The sequence below is a fragment of the Myotis lucifugus genome, unplaced genomic scaffold (assembly GCF_000147115.1).
Source record: "Myotis lucifugus unplaced genomic scaffold, Myoluc2.0 scaffold_90, whole genome shotgun sequence".
In the NCBI taxonomy this organism is placed as follows: Eukaryota; Metazoa; Chordata; class Mammalia; order Chiroptera; family Vespertilionidae; genus Myotis; species Myotis lucifugus.
In genome coordinates, this window is record NW_005871138.1 from 530674 (window position 1) to 551600 (window position 20927).

General features: G+C 41.5%; 1 protein-coding gene across 3 annotated transcripts in view; it reads left to right on the top strand.

Moving 5' to 3' along the window:
* EEFSEC (eukaryotic elongation factor, selenocysteine-tRNA specific) overlaps positions 1-20927 on the top strand; it is a 228066-nt gene that overhangs the window by 41720 nt on the left and 165419 nt on the right. The window contains exon 1 of one of the 3 annotated variants that reach the window (XM_023756145.1): positions 2219-2237. The exons of the other annotated variants lie outside the window; for them this stretch is intronic. The gene's annotated coding sequence lies outside the window, so the exon portion shown is untranslated. Of the gene's footprint in view, positions 1-2218; positions 2238-20927 lie in introns of those variants that run through there. 3 annotated transcript variants of the gene reach the window in all.

The window sequence follows — 20927 nt, forward strand, 5'->3', positions numbered from 1 at the left end:
TGGCTGGTGCAGTAGTGCAATATAGCTCTAGTAGTAGCTCCTTAAAGGGTGTGCATGCTGGAATGACCCAACTTTGAGAACCACTTAAATTCTGCCTGCTCTAGCTATCATCTCTGTAGCTTTGGGCCATTATTTCACCTCTAAGCCTCATCTGTAAAATGGGGATGATATTCCTTTTTTGTCAAAATAAATATTTTTATTGATTTGTAGAGACAGGGGAAGGGACAGGGCGAGAAAGAAACATGGATGTGAGAGCAGAACATTCATCGGCTGCCTCCTGCACACCCCCTACCTGGGATTGAGTCTGCAACTCGGTCATGTGCCCTGACTGGAAATCAAGCCAGCAACCTTTGGGTGCTTGGGGAACAATGCCCAACCAACCCTGGCCAGGGCAGGGGATCATATTTCATTTCCCTTCAGGTTGCTGTGTGATTCTGATGTGGTCGCATGTGAGAAGCCTTCTCACTGCTGGTGCCCTTTACCCCTTGCCCCTCTATGTGCTCAGAGACCACAGCACAGCTACAGGCACTGGACCAGCTCTTCCTCTACAAGTTCCTTAAAGGGTGTGCATGTGGTGTTGTGATCCAGAGTCTTATCTCCCTAATCGCATTCTTCCCCTTGCTCCTATTGCTCTGACCCCTAGAACAGAACCCAAAACGATCAGGGATCTCCCTGAACTTTACAAATGTATTTTTATAGCGCTTACACTCTTGTGCCAATTTTGTAGCTTTTCCCCCCTTGTTCCTCCTTTTCAATTTCTTTGTGGTTTTTTTTTTTACTCCTTTCATTTAATTACTTGATTAACACTTTCCATAATGTTTATTGAGCACCTGTGATGTTGGAAAAGGGAGATGTGAAACATGAGCTTCAACACCAGGAATTCTAGACAGTGCAAGTTTCTTTGGATTTATTCCCAGAAGTAGAATTGCTGGGTATTAGGGAAGTTCCATTTTTTATTTTTTTGAGATGACTCCATACTGCTTTCCACAGTAGCTGTACCAATCGGCATTCCCACTAACAGTGCATGAAGGTTCCCTTTTCTCCACATCCTCACCAACACTTATTGTTTGTTGATTTATTGATGATAAACATTTTGACAGGTTTGAGGTGAATATATTGCACTCCTGTGTCATTGCACCCCAATGTTCATTGCAGCGTTATTTACAATAGCCAGGATTTGGAAGCAGCCCAAGTACCCATCAGTAGATGAATGGATAAAAAAGCTGTGGAACATTTACACAATAGAATATTACTCAGCCTTAAAAAAGAAGAAAATCTTACCTTTTGTGACAGCATGGATGGACCTGGAGAGTATTATGCTAAGTGAAATAAGCCAGTCAGAGAGAGACAAGTACCATCTGATCTCACTTATATATGGAATCTAATGAACAAAATAAACTAACAAAAAACCCTGATATTTATGAAGAAATTTAATAAAACATAATCGCATTAAATATGTCAAGTGAAAAAGCAGGAAAGATACCAGAAAGACAGAAATCAAATGTTAATAGCTTCTAACTTTAGGGGATGGGAATGTAGGTCACTTTTTGTTTCCTTTTATAAAAAAGGTATTTTTTTCCCAAGGTTTTTTCTTTCCCAGTATTATTTTCCAAAATTTCTGTAATGAACATTATTAGTTTAATAGTCTTCCCTCCCTCAGTTCATAAAAATCAAAACACAGCTCTGGCTAGGAAGTCCTCGATCCTCTTTCAAGGAGTTGCATAGCTGAGGCAAAAGGATGTGGTCAGTCGATGCTGCTTGTTCACCCAGCTCCTTCTCTGAGCACTGGGGGTTGGTTCCTAGGAGCAGCATTATAATTAATATTTCACACAATCTTTGATGAAAGTCTGTTATTAGTTTAGGATACTTCCTTTAACCTAAGCTCATTTTAAAGTTTAGGGGCCAGACTATTTTGTGGCTTTTTGAAAGAAATGTCTTCTATTTTTTAAATATTAAAGCATTTAAAAAATATTAAAATATTTTCTCCCCTTCTTTCAGATAACCAAAACACAGGTGACTCTCCATTGTTGGTCAGTGCTGGAAGCCAACTCCTAGTGAGGGCTGTTAACTCCGTGGTAATGGAGAGGGCACATTTTAAGTAGCTCTTGGGAACTTGTTATAATTTTGTCTCATAATAGAAAACCAAGCTTGTGTCTTGTTACTGAGCACAGTATTTGGTGACCAGCAGAAAAAAAGAACTTTCCAAAGTCAGACTTGGAGCCACTGCCATCTACAAGGTCTGTTTTATCTAATAGGGTGTGTGGGGCCTAACAGACACAGGTGTATCCTGGCTGTGTGACCCTCTTCTGAGCCTCAGTCTCCTTATCCTCCTATATAATAAAAACCTAATATGCTGAGTGTCTGGTTGTCCGGTCAGCTGTTCAACCAATCAAAGTGTAATATGCTAATGATATGCTAAGGCTGCTCAACCGCTCGCTATGACATGCACTGACCACCAGGGGGCAGATGCTCCGACTGGTAGGTTAGCTTGCTGCTAGGGTCTGACCAATCGGGACTGAGTGAGATGGGCTGGACATGCCCTGGAGCCCTCCCGTGGTCCCTCCCCAGCTGGCCAACCTCCCTCGTCCCTCCCCGGCCCTGATCATGCACCCATGGGGTCCCTCGGCCTGGCCTGTACCCTCTCTCAATCCGGGACCCCTTGGGGGATGTCAGAGAGCTGGTTTTGGCTCGATCTTGCAGGCCAGGCCAAGGGACCCCACTGGTGCATGAATTTGTGCACCGGGCCTCTAGTCTTTGTATAAAAGTGTATAAAAGTGCCTGTCATTTACATGTTAGTTTTCAAAGATGGCTAAACCTTCTCGTGTTTCTGGATGGTAGGGTGAGGTTTGGGCATGGGTTTAGATGGTAAAGCCATCTAAATGATCATCAAGACTTGCTGTGAAGTCTGGGACTGGCATGTATAGATTAGTGGTTAGAGATCCCTTTGAGAAATGGGAAAGCTCTGGCCCTTCTCCCCAGCAAAAAGCACAGAACTGTTTCAGGAGGTATTTGGCTGCAGGGCCTTCAAGAAGCAGTTGTGGCCTGGCTAGACTTCGGTGATGGGTTCTCCTTGTTGACTTTCTGGAGGGCCCAGAATGTGGGCCTGATACCCATGTGGGTGGGTCTGTGCTTTAGCCAGGAGGAAGGCCTGAGAAAGTTGATCTGTGTCTCTCTGCTTATATGTATGAGAATCTATATCCAAAGAGAAGAATAAAAAGGAAACCAAACGCACTTATAATAATTGTCTTCTGACATGTATAACCCTAAATGACTTAAAATAATAAGGTTCTAGCAGAATGAAGTTGTTCATTTATGATTCATAGAACGGTGGACATAAACACAAAGTTTTCCTTGGCTTAGGTCTCAGCATGCATATTTTCTGATTCTACTACATATGTAGAATTTTTATATAAAACAAAAGTGAGTTGGTGTGCATATGGGCGGATGTGTGCTATGAAACAAAAACAGTGGCCCTTTATATAGTTTTTAAATACAAAGTCATATTTTTTTTTTCTGACTAAAACTAATACAGACCTATTTGGGAAAATTTGGGTAATAGGCAGAACTATAAGGAAGAAAATGATCATCCTGTTTACATGGTCAGAATTATGCATTTCATGTAATTTTTTTCTGCTTTTAAATGTTTTAAAAATATTTTTTTATTGATATTTTTAGGCAGAGGAAGGGAGACAGAGAGAGGGATAGAAACATCGATGAGAGAGAAACATTGATCAGCTGCCTCCTGCACGCCCCCTACTGGGGATTGAGCCCGCAACCCGGGTGTGTGCTCTGACAGGGAATCGAACCAGCAACCTCTTGGTGCATGGGACAACACTCGACCAACTGAGCCACACCGCTAGGCATTCTGCTGCTTTTTAAAATTTAACATTATATTCTAAGCATTTTCCCCACATCATCAGTCACTTTCTCCAAACATCATTTTTTCATGCCTGTTGGAGTTGCATTGTATGAATATACAACTCCTTTAAGCATGTGGTGTTGTGGAAAGCATGTAAGCTTTGACTTAGAGGGAGAAAACCTGTCATTTCCTGGCTCTGAGTGACCTGTGGAGCCTAGGTTTCCTTATTTATAACACAGGAATAGAATAAGCCCCTTGTTGGGTTGCTGAGAGGACTCAGTGAGAATGGACAGAACCTCGCACAGTGTGGGCCCTCAGCAGTAATAGCTTCTGTTACTGTTGGTGGCAATGGCCCTGTTATCTATGGGCCCTCATAGTGCGTGTGTGTGTTAAGAAGCAGCAGCCCAGCTCTGGCTTTATTTTTTAAACAAATTCTTTTTTCTGGTGCTGTAATTTGTTCTTTTGCATTTCCCCCCTCTGTTCTGTGTATTTATGTAAGCTGCTTTATATCCTTTTTGCAGTAGGCAGATAGAAATAGACACTTAACTCTTCCCTATAGTGTTGGATGTTTAGGTTGTTTCCAATTTCTTGTTATTGTAAATAATACTGCACAGAATATCTTTGTGCATCAAGGTCTGTCCTGGGTTAGATTTTTTCCTGGAGCTAGACTCCTAGACATGGAAGTACAGGGCCAAAGGGCATATGCATTTTTACCCCTCTAATCCAAATTTCCAAGTTTCTTCTTAGAAGGTTGTACCAGTCTACACTCACAAGAGCAGCCATGTAAGAGAAGTCCGTGTGACTGATATCTTTTTTCTAGCCCCCTCTCCTTCCACCATGGCTCAGGGTAGCAGTGATCTAATGCTCACCTGGCTGCTGTGCTCTGTGCCATCATCAGTAAATGGAGCTCCGAGTTGAGGTCTGCTTCAGCCTTACTCCCCCCGCTTTTGGTAAATCTTATTTCTGATGGGAAGGCAGTCCTGTCGCCAGCCAGTCCTGCCTGCATAGACTGCCCCCTCTGCTAAACAATGAGCACATTCAGACCCAACTCGTGTTTTCAGTTATTAAAAAACGGAGCCGTCTGTCTCTGCCTGTGACTTTAATCTTTAAGCCTTTATTCCTTCACCCCCTTCCCCCTTCTCCCAACCCTTTGTTTGTGCACTTCCAATCTCTGGGATATGTGGGTCCAAGAGTTTCTGAATGTATTGTGCCTTCCCCTGGCAGCTACAGATGGTCGTAGCCCTGAGCAATGTTATTTCAGGGTAGGCAGGAGGCGGGAGGACTGCAGATGAGAGGGAAGGAGAGAACAGGAGATTGATCAAGAGAAGGTTCTCTTTGCCTCCAGCAGTCATTTGGACTTGCAAAACGTATTTTTATATAGCTCTGGAATTAGTGCTACAACTCTATTCTCTCCATTTTCAAAGTTGGTAGAGACCAATTCTCTCTAGGAGTTGCTTAGTCTTAATAAAGTTTATATCTTCCTGTGGTCTCTTAGCATTTCCTCCTGAGAACTAGTTCTTGTGGTTGAATTCTGTATATGTATATTTAAATAAAAGCAAAAATCCCAAGAAAGAATCTTCAGTAAAACCCCCAAGTCCCTTAAAACATAACCAAAAAATACAGAACATAAAAATGTCTTCAAATTCAGAAAGGGAACTCTTTTGGCAGCAGCTTGGGTCTGTAGTATCTTTTTGCTCAGGGCGGTCCAGAAAGTTGGATGTGCAAACCCAAGACAGGGCCAGGAGCTGACCTGTGGAGAGCGTTGGACATCGTCACTCTTATGGGCTTTCTTATGGGATCACTGGAGTGTAAGACAACATGAGGGAAGCTGGGCTGTGGGCACTCTGGCCTAAGGAAGGCTCTTTCCTGCTAATGCAGCACTTTTCTATCTCAGAGAGCTGCTTACACCTTCCTCAGAAGGGCCCTACCAAAGGTGTGTGTGTGTGTGTGTGTGTGTGTGTGTAACTTAGAACTTGGGCCTGGAGGTGCAGCTCTGAAGATGAGGCTCAGAGGAAGGGGACTTTTTTTGAACCTTTTTTTTTTTTAATGTATGCATTTTTACATGGGAACACTCCCTTTTTGTTTTCGAACTCTTTTCTGAGTACAAAGTTTCTGTAACATTTCAGCGTTTCATAAATATTGAGAAAATGAGAACCTCCCTACCCTTTCCAATGTTAATGAATCTGGCTTTTTCCATACAGATTTATAATTATACTCATATTAGTATTAGTATGAGTCTCATTTAAAAATTTATTTTCAAATTTCACAGCAGGGCTACAGTATACCTGTTCTTTTGCACTTTGCTTTTCCCTAATTGACAGTGTCTTGGAGATATTTTACATGTGTTCAGATAGCCCAGGTGTACTCTGTTTTAGTGGCTGTAGGATACTGCCTTGTAAGCATGTATCATTTAGCCAGTCCTTTTTTTTTAATTAATTAATTAATTTATTTATTTATTTTAATTTTGTTTTATTGCTTAAGGTATTACAAAGAGTATTACATATGTCTCCTTCCCCCGCCCCCCTTGACTTTCCCCCAGCCTCCCCTACCCCCCAGTGTCTTGTGTCCATTGGTTATGCTTATATGCATGCATATAAGTCCTTCGGTTGGTGGCCAATGAGGGTTTCTCTTGTCCTTTGCTAGGTGAACATACCTTTTAGAACCCTTGTGGAAGTGTTTCTGTGGATTTCTGTCTTAAAAATGGAAATTGCTGGGACAATTACATTTTAATAGATATTGTCAGAGCTGTTCCAAACTCCAAAAATTGTACTCGCTATGTTTATTGTATAAAAGTAATATTTTAAGTGAGTTACCACCAGGGAAAATGAAGGCTTTGTTTACCAGTAAAATCTCACGGCTATTTTTCTTTCTGCAATTTTTTTTTCTGTAAAATTTATGTCTTTATCTGACATTAATTTCGGTGTGCCCTGACACACCATCATACAGACCTGGGTTTGCAAACTTGAATTTGAAAAACCCAGCCTCCAAGATTAGTCACTTTTCATTTATTCATTGTATATTTATTGTGTGCCTGCTGTGTGCCAGACCTCCAATTCTGTGGTGATAAATACAAGGAAAATGTTCTCTCTCTGAGTGCTAACGTGAATTTCTCTTTGTGGTCATGTTTTCATAGCTGTGTCTTGGACAGACCCTGGGAGAATTAAGTCTGGTGGCATGTATTTGTGCAAAATGAATAGAATGCAGGTTTCCTGCAAAACAACAACCATGAAGCTGCTGGAGAATAACCTTTGTTCGTTGTAGTCAGGTTTTGGTGTCTATATCACCCACACTGCCCCATTAGGACATTTGTGCTCACTGAGGGAATGTGGTACCTTAGAGTGCAGTGGAGGGTCTCTGATGAGAGAAGTTCAAGTTTCTCTTTGCCCTGGGATGGGACAGTAATGCTGTTGATTATTTTGTTGACTTCTGGTGATCCCTGGTTCTAGTGATCTCAGACTTGAGTTGTTCACAATCCACTCATGCCATTTTCATCTTATCTACACACCACCTTTATTATTGTTAATTTTTTACTTTAAATGGACTTAATTATTTTATTTGATCTTCTCCTAATATTATCTTTGAAATAAAGTGCTAGTTACATTTTCCTCCAATGCATATTAAAGTATGGTAAATACATAACTATTACAGTAAAAAGTTTAGATCGATGATCCATCTTGAATTAATTTTTGTGTATGTTTTTTCCCCCCATATGGCTACCCAGTTGTTCCTGTTTATCATTTATTGAAAGTTTTTCTCCATTGGATTGTTTTGTTGCCTTTATTGAAAATCACTTAACTATGAGTTTATTTCTGGACTTTTTTGTATTTCACTGATCTGTTTGTCTATCCTTACACCAATAACACACTATCTTTATTAAGTAGCTTTATAAAGTAAGTTTTGAAGTCAAGTAGTGAAAGTCCTCCAACTTTTTTCTTTAAAATTGCTTTGAATATTATAGGTCCTTTGCATCTATGAACTTGGCATAGCTCTTCATTTATTAGGTTTTCTTTTAGTACTGTTTTGTGGTTTTTAGTATAGAGATCTTGTATACATATTTTGTTAAATTTATTCCTAGGTATCTTATTTTTTTATGCTATTGTAAATGATATATTTTTTTGTTTCTAATATATTAACATAGTTAATTTGTGTATATTGATCTTGTTTCATGAAAATTTACTAATCTCTTTTAATCCTAGTGGTTGTTTTGTAGATTTCTTAGGATTTTCTGTATAAATAATCAACCATGTTGCCTGTGAATAAAGGTAGTTTTACTTATTCCTTTCTAATCTCTATGCCTTTTAATTCTTTATCGTGCCTTATTGCATTGGCTAAAACTTTCAGTTAAAGGTTTTAAGAATTGATGAGAGTGGACTTCTGTGCTTTGTCTGATCATGGAAAGGAAAGCATTGAGTATTTCCCCATTAAATATAGTGTTAGTGATGTATTTTTCATAGATGCCCTTTATTGTGTTGAGGAAATTTTCTTTCTATTTCTAGTGTGCTGAGCATTTTTATCACGAGTTGTTATTGAATTTTGTCAGGTGTTCTTTTTGCATCTTTTGAAATGAGCATAGTGTTGTTGTTTTTTCTGTTACTATAATGCTGGTTGACCTCTACTTCCTCTAGTCCTGAGACTTGTGTTTATCTCCTTCCTATGCCATCTGCTAACACTCTTCTTCCTCTGCTGAAGGGGAAATAATGACATAACTAAGAAAACAGCCTATTATGTATGATTCAAGATCATGAATTAGGGCATACTAAAAGAGAAATATAAATGATATAGCCTTCTCCATAATATAAGCATTACTAAAGGGCTAAAAATCAAATCATATTTCCCCAACAAATTCCACTAGAATGTCAGAGATAGAACAAAGTCCCTGCCACTTCTGCTGTTTCCCTATCTCAAATTTTCACCTTTTGGACATAACCATTCATTCTTCCCAGCTATAATCTATATTCTGCCTATTGTCTGATCTGTGGGCAAAATAATCAACTTCTGGAAAATAAAAATCTGTATCAACCCATTAAAACCATGTTGTAAAGCAGGGGTGGGGAACATCCGGCCCATGGGCCATATAAGGCCCACGAAACCATTTGGTCTGGCCCTGCCAAGGCAACCACAGGTGGGACTCGAAATTCAATAAGTCTAGGAGCTTTTTTCATAGCAACATAAATTTATATTAAATGAATTATATTAAGTGGATGATGTTATAAATATTCAAATGGTCCTTGGCAGAAAAAAGGTTCCCTACCCCTATTGTAAAGCAATACTTCAAGGGAAATTTGTAGCTTTTTATGTTTAATATACAAATAAATTTTAGAAATGGCTGTAAAATTTTTTATTTTAGAGAGAGGGAGGGAGGGAGGGAGGGAGAGAGAGAGAGAGAGAGAGAAACATTGATGTGAGAAAGTCACATTGATTGGTTGCCTCTCACACCCACCCACCGGGGCCAAGGATCGAACGTGCAGACCAGGTATGTGCCCTTGATCAGGAATCAAACCCAAGACCCTTCAGTGTGTGGGCTGATACTCTAACCACTGAGCAACGCTGGGCAGGGCAACATCTACCTTTTTATATTGTGAAATATGAGACTCTGAATTTTGGAGTGACTCTTTAAGCTTTAACGGTAAAGTAACAGAGTTCCCAAGATAGTTTATTAGTTGATATCACCTTATCTTGTTGATTAATAATTGAGTCACTGTTAAACTGAGCCTATCGAATGCCTGGTGCTCCATAAGATAGGAAAACCTTGTTTTTAGAATATGTCAATAATTCCAGGAATCCTTGGCATGAAACATGGTTGCCAAATGTAAATTAAACCCCAGAATTATTTATTTGTGGGAATAAATAATTGCATAGGGATATGGTTCTCTATGAGATGAGTGAGTTCTATTTTCTCAGTGACTTCTATATTATAAAATGAGGTGATGTATTCCCAAGTTACAAATCTTCATAGACTACTTAACCTTGATAAGAAAGGAATGTGGAAAATTCTGGACAATATAATTGAATAGGAGTTGTAAGATGACAGACCCCGGACTATATTATCCTCTCTGGGTCTGCACCATCACTTGTTTACTTTGTGATCTTGGGCTGGTGGCTTACCCTCTTTGTACCTTAATTTTCTCATCTGTAAAATAGGGTTAATAATAGTATACCTACTTTTAACAGTCATATTTTGGATTAATGAATTAATATAAAGTGCTTAAAATATAACCTGGTATGTAGTCAACTCTCACTAAATATTCACTATTATTATTATTATTGTTATTTGTAGTAGTATACTAGTACTTGTGATACTTATTTCTTAATCTTTGGCAGGACTGCCTTGCCTTTTTTAGCTTGTTCAGCCTACTCAAGAATTGCCAGCCCTGGCCATGTAGCTCAATTGGTTAGAGTAGCCGTGGGCAAACTATGGCCCGCAGGCCGGATCCAGCCCGTTTGAAATGAATAAAACTAAAAAAAAAAAGACCGTACCCTTTTATGTAATGATGTTTACTTTGAATTTATATTAGTTCACACAAACACTCCATCCATGCTTTTGTTCCGGCCCTCCGGTCCAGTTTAAGAACCCATTGTGGCCCTCGAGTCAAAAAGTTTGCCCACCCCTGGTAGAGTGTTGTCCCCATATGCCAAGGTTGAAGGTTTGATCCCCGGTCAGGGCACATACAAGAATCAATAAATGCTTAAATAAGTGGAACAACAAATCAATCTCTCTCTCTCTCTCTCTCTCTCTCTCTCTCTCTCTCTCTCTCTCCCTCTCCCTCTCCCTCTCTCTCCCACTTCCTTTTTTTCTTAATAAAAAGAATTGCCATAGCTTTGGTATTACCCTACTTCTCCTTGTGTGTGGCAGGGCAGGGCACTCTCAGTTTTTTTTTTATTTGTCATGGTGCCTAACAGGGGTGTACTCAGGTGGCCTTACGAAGTTGCTCTGTAAAGTCAGTATCAGTTGTTAAATAAATTACTCTCTGCCACCCCTCCCCAGGAGCGTCTCCACTGCCTTGTACATGTTGGAAGCGGACTTGCATAAGGGGGAAGTGAGTGGCTGGCCCCACCCTGAGGTGCCCCTGCCCTATAGGTACATTTTAAGTATGCTGAGCATTCTGTGCGTGAATAAGACACTCCTAAGCTCAGTGAGAAGAGAAGTTCACCCAATGGGTTTTTCCTGACCAGGTAACAGATGAAAACCGAACTGTAAAAGGTGTATTTATTTGGACGATAGTGAAAAGAAAGGAATCACAGTTGTCACACTTCTGTTGTCATTAGTATGATACCTCTGTCTGCTTCATTATAGGCTTCCCTGGAAGATTTTTTCCATTTGAAGTTGTAGGTTGTTAGGCAGATAGGTTCATTGTTTCCTAATTCTGTATGACTTAATATACAGTAGGTGCTCAAGAAGTGCTAGTTGAAGGAATGATTTAAAATTAAGATGAGGGATAGCAATCCTTCCTTCATTTATCCATCTGTTAAGTCATCTATTGATTTGTTCATTGGTTTGGGCACTTATCTGTTCACCCAGAATTTATTGGGTCTTTGCTTCCTCTGGGCCAGAGGGACTCAGATGAATCTGGATAGCCCCCTTCCTTGTGGAGAGACAGCTACAGGAGTACCCTCTGCAGTGCTGCTGACCAGCCTGTCAATGCAGGGAGGGAGATAATACTGAGCCCAGTGAGGAGATGAGCAGAAGGCTGCTGACTCCTGCTGATTGGGGTAAGGAGTTGAAGGTGCCATCCAGCAGCACAGTTAATGCCATCACAGTCAGATCTGCCTAATAAAAGGGTCCCCAGACCCCAGCAGATGGCTTGCTAATTTCATTTGTCTGTAAGGATCCTTTGCCTTGTAAACATTTTATTAGACCATTAAGTTGCCTTTAGCCTCTCCCACGTTTACTAATGCTGAAGGCTGAGCATCCGCTTCCATTTTTAGGAAACTATTGCTTTTCCAGAGGCTTATTCTTTGACCTAATTTATTCTGAATCCTACAGACCTGGTTTAATTCGCATGACTTGGATAACTGTCTTGCAAGGGAGGGTTTTCCTGGAGTTGGGAGATGAGCTAGATAAGTGCAGGAGGCTCTGCCTGCTGAGGAATTCGGTGGTGCATTACAGTTGTATGCCTTTTAAAAACGAGTCTTCTTGTAAGCTATTACTGACAGTGCAGCATTTTGGCAGTGGGGCGGCCAAGTGTACCAACCCATTTGGATCATGTTTTTGCCCTCTTTTTCCAAGTTAACATAATGACTCTGAGTATTTTACAATGCAATGTAATACTGATCTTCAGAACCCATTTTAATGTTGTAGGGATAAATGAAGACCATACATCACTCTGGTATTTCGTTTTGTGTCTTATGTTCTTCTAAGGAATATGAAACTGTGAATGATGCAGCTGGATTGTGTGAGGCATTCTGGAACACCTTTCTGGGAGGGGACTGCTGGAGAGCTTAGGTTCACTGACTCTAGGCAGCATCTTTTCATTTTGGCCTTCTGGTAGTATTTGTAAACCTTGGAGGAGGCAGAAGTTCCTCATTGTGATCGGCTTGCTTGAAGGTATTTAACTTGCCATTAACCTCGGAAAATATTCCTGTCTTTATCAGACATGTTTTGAATGCAGCTTTAGAGGAAGGGGTGATGGGAAATGCTTCATCTGTGCTGTGGGAGTCCACTTGGCTTGGAGCACACTTGTCACTTCTGTCTGCATACGCACAGAACACAGATTTGTTTTGAAAGTTGAGCATACCTGAAAAAAAGATGACGAAGGTATGACATAGCAACAGTTGTGTAGCAACTATTGCTGTTGGTACTTTCTATTAGGGAAGAGGAGGGACAGAGGTAAAATTGGTTCCTCAGCATGTGTTATTTCTGATCTTTTAAATTTTATTATTTTATTTCTGATCTTTATGTAAGGTGGGTGGTATTGTTACCTGACCAAAGTTCATGTGCCTTTTGCTTCAAAAGGCCAAAACTCAAAATGTCAGAGTTTGTAATAAGGATAGAGAGTTTATTGGTCAAGAAGGTGCCAACTAAGAAGATAGAAGACTTAGTGGTGCCTCAAATCTATTTTAGGAAAGAAAGTAGAGTTCAGGCTTCTTTTATATCAAGGGAAGGGAAATGGGAAGGGCAAAAAGTGATTAATTGCTGTTAGGTATGATCAAATAACTGAATCAATATCCCCTCCCCTGGAAACTGACCTTTAGACCACTTCACAACCCACATTTCCTTTTGCTTAGACCACATTTCACTTCCAAAGACCATTATCTTTCCTCTCAGGACCCGCCCAGAAAAAGCCGACCTAGAGTCCTTTAAAAATTTCTGACTCCCCATCCCTTGGTGCTGGCGCCATTTTGGGGCTCAGCCCATCTGGTTTTCCAGATGACCTAATAAATTTATAATCCTTTACCCCTTTTGGCCTCGTGTGTCTCTCCTTCGGCGACCCTAACAGACTGCAGCCATATGGGCAACAGCAGGTTGGGTTTGAGGAAGATTGTGAAACTTACTTGTTCTTCGTCTGTTGACTCTAGTTGATGTGAGTCCAGTCATGAGGTTCCTGTAAATCTTTGATAAACAATCATTATTTTTGTACATATTTCCCTTATCTTCTCCAGAGAGGCACTTCTGGTAAGGGGCTGTTTTTGTAAAATTCAAGCTGCCAGCAGAATTCCTCTAATGATTAGCATGTCTATATGCAAGAAGCTATTAACCTGAAGGCCATGGGAACAAAGCAGGCTTGAACAAGATGGAGTCAGAGTGGCCAAGCATCTCACTGTGTTATAGTATTTTCTCTGTGTAACAGATGAGAAAATGGAGGCACAGAAGTGCAGAACTGGGATTGGGACACCACCTTGCTTCACTGCACTGCTCTTGACTGGTCAGGAGACAGATGGAATAAGATCTGCAGAAAGCTTTTCCTGCCTACTCAGAAGCCCACCTGCAGGAGCTGGGGTCTTAGAGTTGGGGGTGGGCAGCCGGGATCCTGCACCCAACATAGGCACAGCTCTCTACATTTAGACTACCCACATCTGAAAAGACCCAAGAGCTCTAGTTCAAGAAAATTGCATCTTTGAATATCAGAATGTGTAAAGAGTACATTTATCGCCATAATTTAGGCTTCTTGCTTAATTTTAAAATACCAAACTTGCCTGGCCAGCATGGCTCAGTGGTTGAGTATTGACCTATGAACCAGGAGGATCGATTCTCAGTCAGGGCACATGCCTGGGTTGCAGGCTCACAAAACTTTTTTTTGTTAAGGATTTACATTTGGCATTTACTCAATTATAACTGATTGTGGATGGACAGCTCAGTAAAATTCTAGATGAGAAGGTCCTGTTAATAATCATGAACACCCCACTCCACCCCGCACCCTTGGGGTATTTCTGAAGGGTGCTAAAGAGAGTTTTGATGCTCATTTGGCTGCCGAATGAACTTAAAATCTGACTTCAGGGCTTATAATTTCTGGAATCCCCAGATTTCAGTTCTGGTAGATTCCAGGCTGGTAGTAACATCAGATCACCTGGGAAATTTGCCTGCTTGCCTGTCTACTTTGTTCTCTCTTTTGATAAATGATAGATTTTTGGTTCCTAATCTTGGGAGATCCCCCCCTCCCCCGCCCCCGAATTATCACCATTGAAGAAACTCCAGGCAGTTTCTTGGATTTGGGCTCAATATGAGGAAGTCATTTCAAACAAGGCAGCCAGGACCTCCTGGTGCTGCCTCACTATTTCCCTGTCACTAAAGTGTCCCAGCAAAGACTGTACTCCCCTTTGAGAGGTGCCACCATTGGGCAGATGGTTGTCCCTTTTAGCACCCTCAGAGTCTGTCCTTGCAGATTTCAGTCTAATAGAAACCAAAGTTACTTTACTTCTCCCACTTCACTTTCCCTTTCTCCCCCCTTTCTCTCCTTTTATCTGTTTATCTTCTCAGGTTATTGGATACCCCGTTAAGTCAGGAGCAGAAAGGATGACTAAGATGTCATTCCTGCTTTCAAGGGGGCTCACAGTTTAGAGGGAGAGAGACCTGCAGCAAGACAAACTAGTGAATTCTGTAGGGAGTCACACCTTTAATGTGAGCTGTGTCAGGTCTCGTGTTGTGACCAGGGCAATGTGTTGTCTGAATTACCCTTGAAAATGACTTGAAAGGGGGCTTTGTTGAAGGTGTCTTTTTTTCTCAGGTCAATGTAGGGCCAGTTTATCCTCTGGCCTTGGAATGGATTGCTCTGTTGAGCACAGACGAAGTAGTTAGCTGATGTTTAGGACTAACTGTGTATGAAAAATTCCTATATTTTAAATGTTAGGATCACAGCTCACCTCGAAGGCCTGTGAGAACTGAGAGAACTCTCCCTTTGAAAGAGCAGGGTATGGTATTTGGTATTTCTCAAACTGGTTTAGGCAGGGTAGAAAACACATGCAGAGTCATGTAGGTTTGAAAGACCACGGCTAATCCAGGAAATTGTGGGTTTGTGTGTCTGAGTAGACAGTATGGGAGGGAAAGACAGTGAAGAGATTTGGGGACTTGGAGAGAAACAGCCAGCTTCTAGAGAACTACTTTGGGTCCTGGGTCAGAGTAGGAAGCCAGTCTTTCTCAAGTACAATTATTTTAGAACCATCTTCACAAACTCTGTCATGGGCTCAAGGCCACATATGTTCTAATTTAATATTTTTCTTTGAATCAATTGAGTTAAAACATTTTTTTTAATCCTCACCTGAGGACATTTTTCCATTGATTTTTAGAGACAGTGGAAGAAAGAGGAAAGACAGAAATATTGATATGAGAGGATATCATCAATTGGTTGCTTCCTGCATGCACCCTGAGCAGGGTCCAGGCCAGGGAGGAGCCTGCAACTGAGGTATGTGCCCTTGTTTGGAATTGAACCTGGGACCCTTCGGTTTGAAGGCTGATGCTCTATCCACTGAATCAAACTGACTAGGGCTCAATTACATTTTTTAAAATAATCCTATGGAAATTTTGTATTATTTAAGCAAGTGGAAACCAGTATTCTTGCCTATAAATAGAGTAAATATACATGTTGGCGCGCGCACATGCGCGCGCATGCACACACACACTGAATACCAAACAGTTGTCAAAATCTACTCTGCTGCAGGCTATGAACTTGAGCCACAGTTTTATTTGAGAGATTAAAAGAAAACCAAAAAATTAATAATTTTCTTACACTATAATTCCAGATCATTATGTCACCCAAAATACAGGTTGTCCCTAAAAAATGTATACACATTTTAACAACTGATAGCTCAATTTTGAAAATGAAATGTATTTTAATAAACACTGCCTTTATAATTATTCAAAGTGTGTGTATACATTTTTGGGGGATACCTTATATTTCCCATTTTGGGAAACACTGCTCTAGGCAATGGGGAATCACTAAAAGTTTGTAAGCAGTTTATGCTTTAGAAAGTAAGTTTGTGCAATTCTTTGAGTGGTGGTTGGAATAGGTAAAACTGGAGGCGGGAAGGCTGTAGTTTAAGGAAAAAAGAAGCCCAGGAGAGAAATGCAGAGGAATAGGCTCTGGGGAAATGGCTACAGCAGGGGAAGTGGGACTGTTGCATGATTTAGCAGAGAGAATGGACAGGACTTGGGAGCAAATGATGAGAAAGGGGGATTCCAGAGATGACTTGGCTTGGTCTCCTGGGTCAACCATAGTAGCTCCAACTGTGACTGAGGAGTGAGTGAAGAGGCAGGTTTGGGGATCAAGGAGGCATGTTGAATTTGAGGCTTCTGCAGAAAGTCTTCATAGAGAAGTCAAGTGAAATACATGTATATCTATTGGTAGGTATAATTCAAGATCTCTGTTAATGGAAAGAAGAACAGATTTTCCCTGGTCAGCACGCTCAGTGGTTAGAGCGTCAGCCTGTGCACCGGAGGGTCATGGGTTCGATTCCCAGTCAAGGGCACATACCTGGGTTGTAGTTTCGATCCCCATCCCTGATCAGGGCATGTGTGGGAGTCAACCAATTGATTGATCAGTGTGTCTCTTTCACATCGATGTTTCTCTCTCTTTCCCCCTCCCTCCCTTCTTCTCATCCTCCCCCCTTCCTTCGATTCTCTCTAAAAATATCAATGAAAAAAATATCCTCAACTACTCGGGTGAGGATTAAAAAAAAGAACATAATTTAGAGCTAGATAAATCTGGGTTTGACTCCTGGCTCCACCTCTCATCTATTGGACCTTGGTTTCCTCTTTTGACTGAAATTGCAAATCCCAACCTTAAGGATTACTATGAGGGTTGTTGGTGTGCCTGAGCTAGCATGTGGCACAGAACAGATGCCCAGGAACCAGTAATGATTACTTAAGGTCCTTCTACATTCACAGTCATATCTTGATATTTTGGAGAAAGCTGGTTTCAAAATCAGCAGATTGCTGCATGTTTTCCCTAGAATGAAAAAAGCATTATTCCACCTGTGTGATGACACTGGGCATTCTTGTGTTGGTGGGTTTTTGTGGTAGAAAGAGCGAATTGCTGACCTTTGTTTCCTGGGAACAAGCTCAAGCCAGCTGAGCATCCTGGGATTCTTCCCCATCCATTTCTGTCTGCTTTTTATATTAGCAACAGTGAAAGGGCCCTCTCCATCTGCTTAACTGGCTTTGCTTACTGCCCAGTGACTTAGAGAGGAGTAATTGGGAGGCCAGAGCTTTGCAGTTACACAGCCTCCCCACTTATTGGCTTTGTGAGCCTGGCCAAGGGTACTGCCTGAAGTCTCTGTTCTCATTCGCAAAACAGGATTTAATAATACCCACTTTGCAGTTGAGAGGATCAGAGATAATATACCTAGAGAACTGGTTTAGTTAATGTATAGATGTGTGGTGTATATTTTAAATACAGGTGTTGTTCTTAGTTGTGTCATCTGTAAAGCTCCTTATGGTAGACAACTTCTCACCTCTATAGGGGATGTGGGAGGCAGTTATTAATATGAAAGTCTTCACCCAGAGATAACCCTTTGTTACTTGAAAATGCAACATGTGAAGATCTAGATTGATCAAGAAGAGAGATACATATACTTCCCACTTGGAGAATATTGGTGTGGAATGGGATTGTGGAGGATATCTCTAATTTTCTTTTGAGGCAGTGGAAGGGCTGGGAGGGCATGGGCTGCCCCAGTTTGTATCTGAACAGGGGCTGGCCCTTACTTCATCACAGGCGTTCCTCCACTGTCCTTTAGTACTGGAGTCAGCTTTTGGTGTTGCTCCTTCTGCTTATCCAAGTGCTGGTCAGAGACTGGCTCCTGTGCCTGTTGTGAGCCTTCTGGCCCTCTGCCTTACAGGAAGGACTACATCAAGTTCTTGTTGCACTCAAAGCCCTACTCTTGAGTGTCACCTCTCACTGATATTGAGTGCAAAAAATAATGAAATGAATGCCACCCAAGAGAAGGATTTGAAGCTGGTTGAGAGTCACATTCCAAGAGCAATGGTTAAAAGCTCTATGTCAAAAAAAAAAAAAAAGCTCTATGTCGACATGGGAAATATTTGGTTTAGAGACATGACTTTCGCTTTGACCCTCTGCTGTGGAGTTTTTTTAGAGAGGCTTATAAAAAGAAGCATATTTAGGGGTAGAGTTTCTACTCTGTTGGAGATAGCAGAATAAAAATTCAGATGATCTCTGTGGACTTGGACACTGAGCCAACGCCAACATGATGAATGAAACAAGAGTAAGTGAAAAGGGTGTTGGGCGTTCCAGCTAGCTACCAGCTTCCCCAAGCAGTAATGGGCTGGCGCTGCCATGTCAGCTAGCTCCCTCCAGGCTGCTTTCCTGTGATCATAGGATCCATGGCCTGGGAAGCATTGTCCAGCCAGCACACATCTGGAGTACTGGCTTCCATCCTTGAGCTCATGGTTGGAGAGGAACTCTGTCAAACTATCATTGACCCTTAGGAGGGCTTTGGCCACCACACCACACCTGCGTTACTCAGTGGATGGCCTTGAGGGTAGGCCTTGACTAAGCAGTGTGACTGGGAGACCAAGGATGCTTTAATTAGAGACCTGAGTTATGATAGCTGCTTTCTTACTCATTGGTTGTGTGTTCTTTGCCATAAGAATCATCCTCCTGATTCTTGGTGATACCCCTGGTGAAGGGTCTGGAGATCTTTAGTCAGGGGAAAAGGGAAGTGCTTGGCATGTTCAAGTATGTAGGTGGTATAGTGGGAAGTGCTTTTGTAGTCTAGCTGATTTGGAGGGTTTGGGCAAACATTGTAATTTTTGTGAGCCTGTTTTCTCATTTGTACACAGGGAGCATTACACTTACCTCAAAGCAGACAGATGGCCCATTCCCATCGAAGACTTGTTAGAAGTCACAGGCAGGAGGTCTTGACTTCTCCTGAGAAAGGAAGAACTCTGCAGCTATGGCAGAGCTGCCCCATGCAATGCCTGGAGCCCTTGGGGTGCTGAACCAGTGGAAGGGTCTGTTCTCTTCCATTGGTCTATATGTCTATTCTTGTGCCAGTACCAGGCAGTTTTTAAAAAATATATATTTTATTGATTTTTTACAGAGAGGAAGGAAGAGGGATAGAGAGTTAGAAACATCCATGAGAGAGAAACATTGACCAGCTGCCTCTTGCACACCCCCTACTGGGGATGTGCCCGCAACCAAGGTACATGCCCTTGACTGGAATCGAACCTGGGACCCTTCAGTCCACGGGCCAACGCTCTAGCCACTGAGCCAAACTGGTCAGGGAAGTACCTGGCAGTTTTGAGAACAGTGGCTTTGTAATATACCTTGATATTTGGTATTGTGATCCCTCCAACTTTGTTCTTCTTGCTTTGGATTGTTGCGGCTATTCAGGGTCTTTTTTTTTATTCCATCTGAATTTTTGGAGAGTTTGTTCTAGGTCTGTAAAATATGCCATTGGTATTTTAATGGGGTTTGCATTGAATCTATAGATTGCTTTGGGTAGTATGGACATTTTAATGATGTTGATTCTACCAATCCATGAACATGGTATGTTCTTCAATTTGTTTATGTCTTCCTCTATCTTTTTATTCAATGTCCTATAGTTTTCCGAGTACAGGTCTTTTACCTCCTTAGTTAAGTTTATTCCTAGGTATCTTAATTTTTTTGTTGCTATGGTAAATGGGATTGTTGTTTTAGTTTCTCTTTCTGTGAGTTCACTATCCTATATAATAAAAGGCTAATATGCAAATCAATCAAATGGCAGAACAACCAGTCGCTTTGATGCACACTGACCACCCGGGGGCAGACACTCAATGAAGGAGCTGCCCCTTGGTGGTCAGTGCGCAGAAGCCAGGTTCACAGCTGGCAAGCGCAACAGCGGTGGCAGGAACCTCTCCCGCCTCCACGGCAGCGCTAAGGATGTCCCTGGGGTGAGCGGGCCTAAGCCATCAGTCAGACATCCCCCGAGGGCTCCCAGACTGCGAGAGGGTGCAGGCCGGGCTGAGGGACCGCCCCCCCCACCCGCCGAGTGCCAGAATTTCATGCACCGGGCCTCTAGTTGGTGTATAAAAAAGCCATAGATTTCTGGGTGTTAATTTTGTATCCTGCTACATTGTTGAATTCATTTATTAAGTCTAGTAGTTTTGGATATGGAGAAAAAGGAACCCTCACACACTGCTGGTGAAAATGCAGACTGGTACAGCCACTGTGGAAAACAGTATGGAGTTTCCTCAAAAAATTAAAAATGGAACTCCCATTTGACCCAGCAATCCCAATTCTAGGAATATATCCCAAGAAATCAGAAACACCAATCAGAAAGGATATATATACCCCTATTTTCATAGCAGCACAATTTACATAGCTAAGATTTGGAAACAGCCTAAGTGCTCATCAGTAGATGAGTGGATTAAAAAACTGTTGTACATCTACACAATGGAATACTATGCTGCTGTAAAAGAGAAAGAACTCTTACCATTCGCAATAGCATGGATGGACATGGAGAGCATTATGCTAAGCAAAATAAGCCAATCGGAGAAAGATAAATATCACACGATATCACTCATTTGTAGAATATAATGAACAACATAAACTGATGAACAAAAATAGATCCAGAGACAGAGAAGCATCGAACAGACCGTCAAACCTCAGAGGGAAGGCAGGGGAAGGTGGTGGGGGGG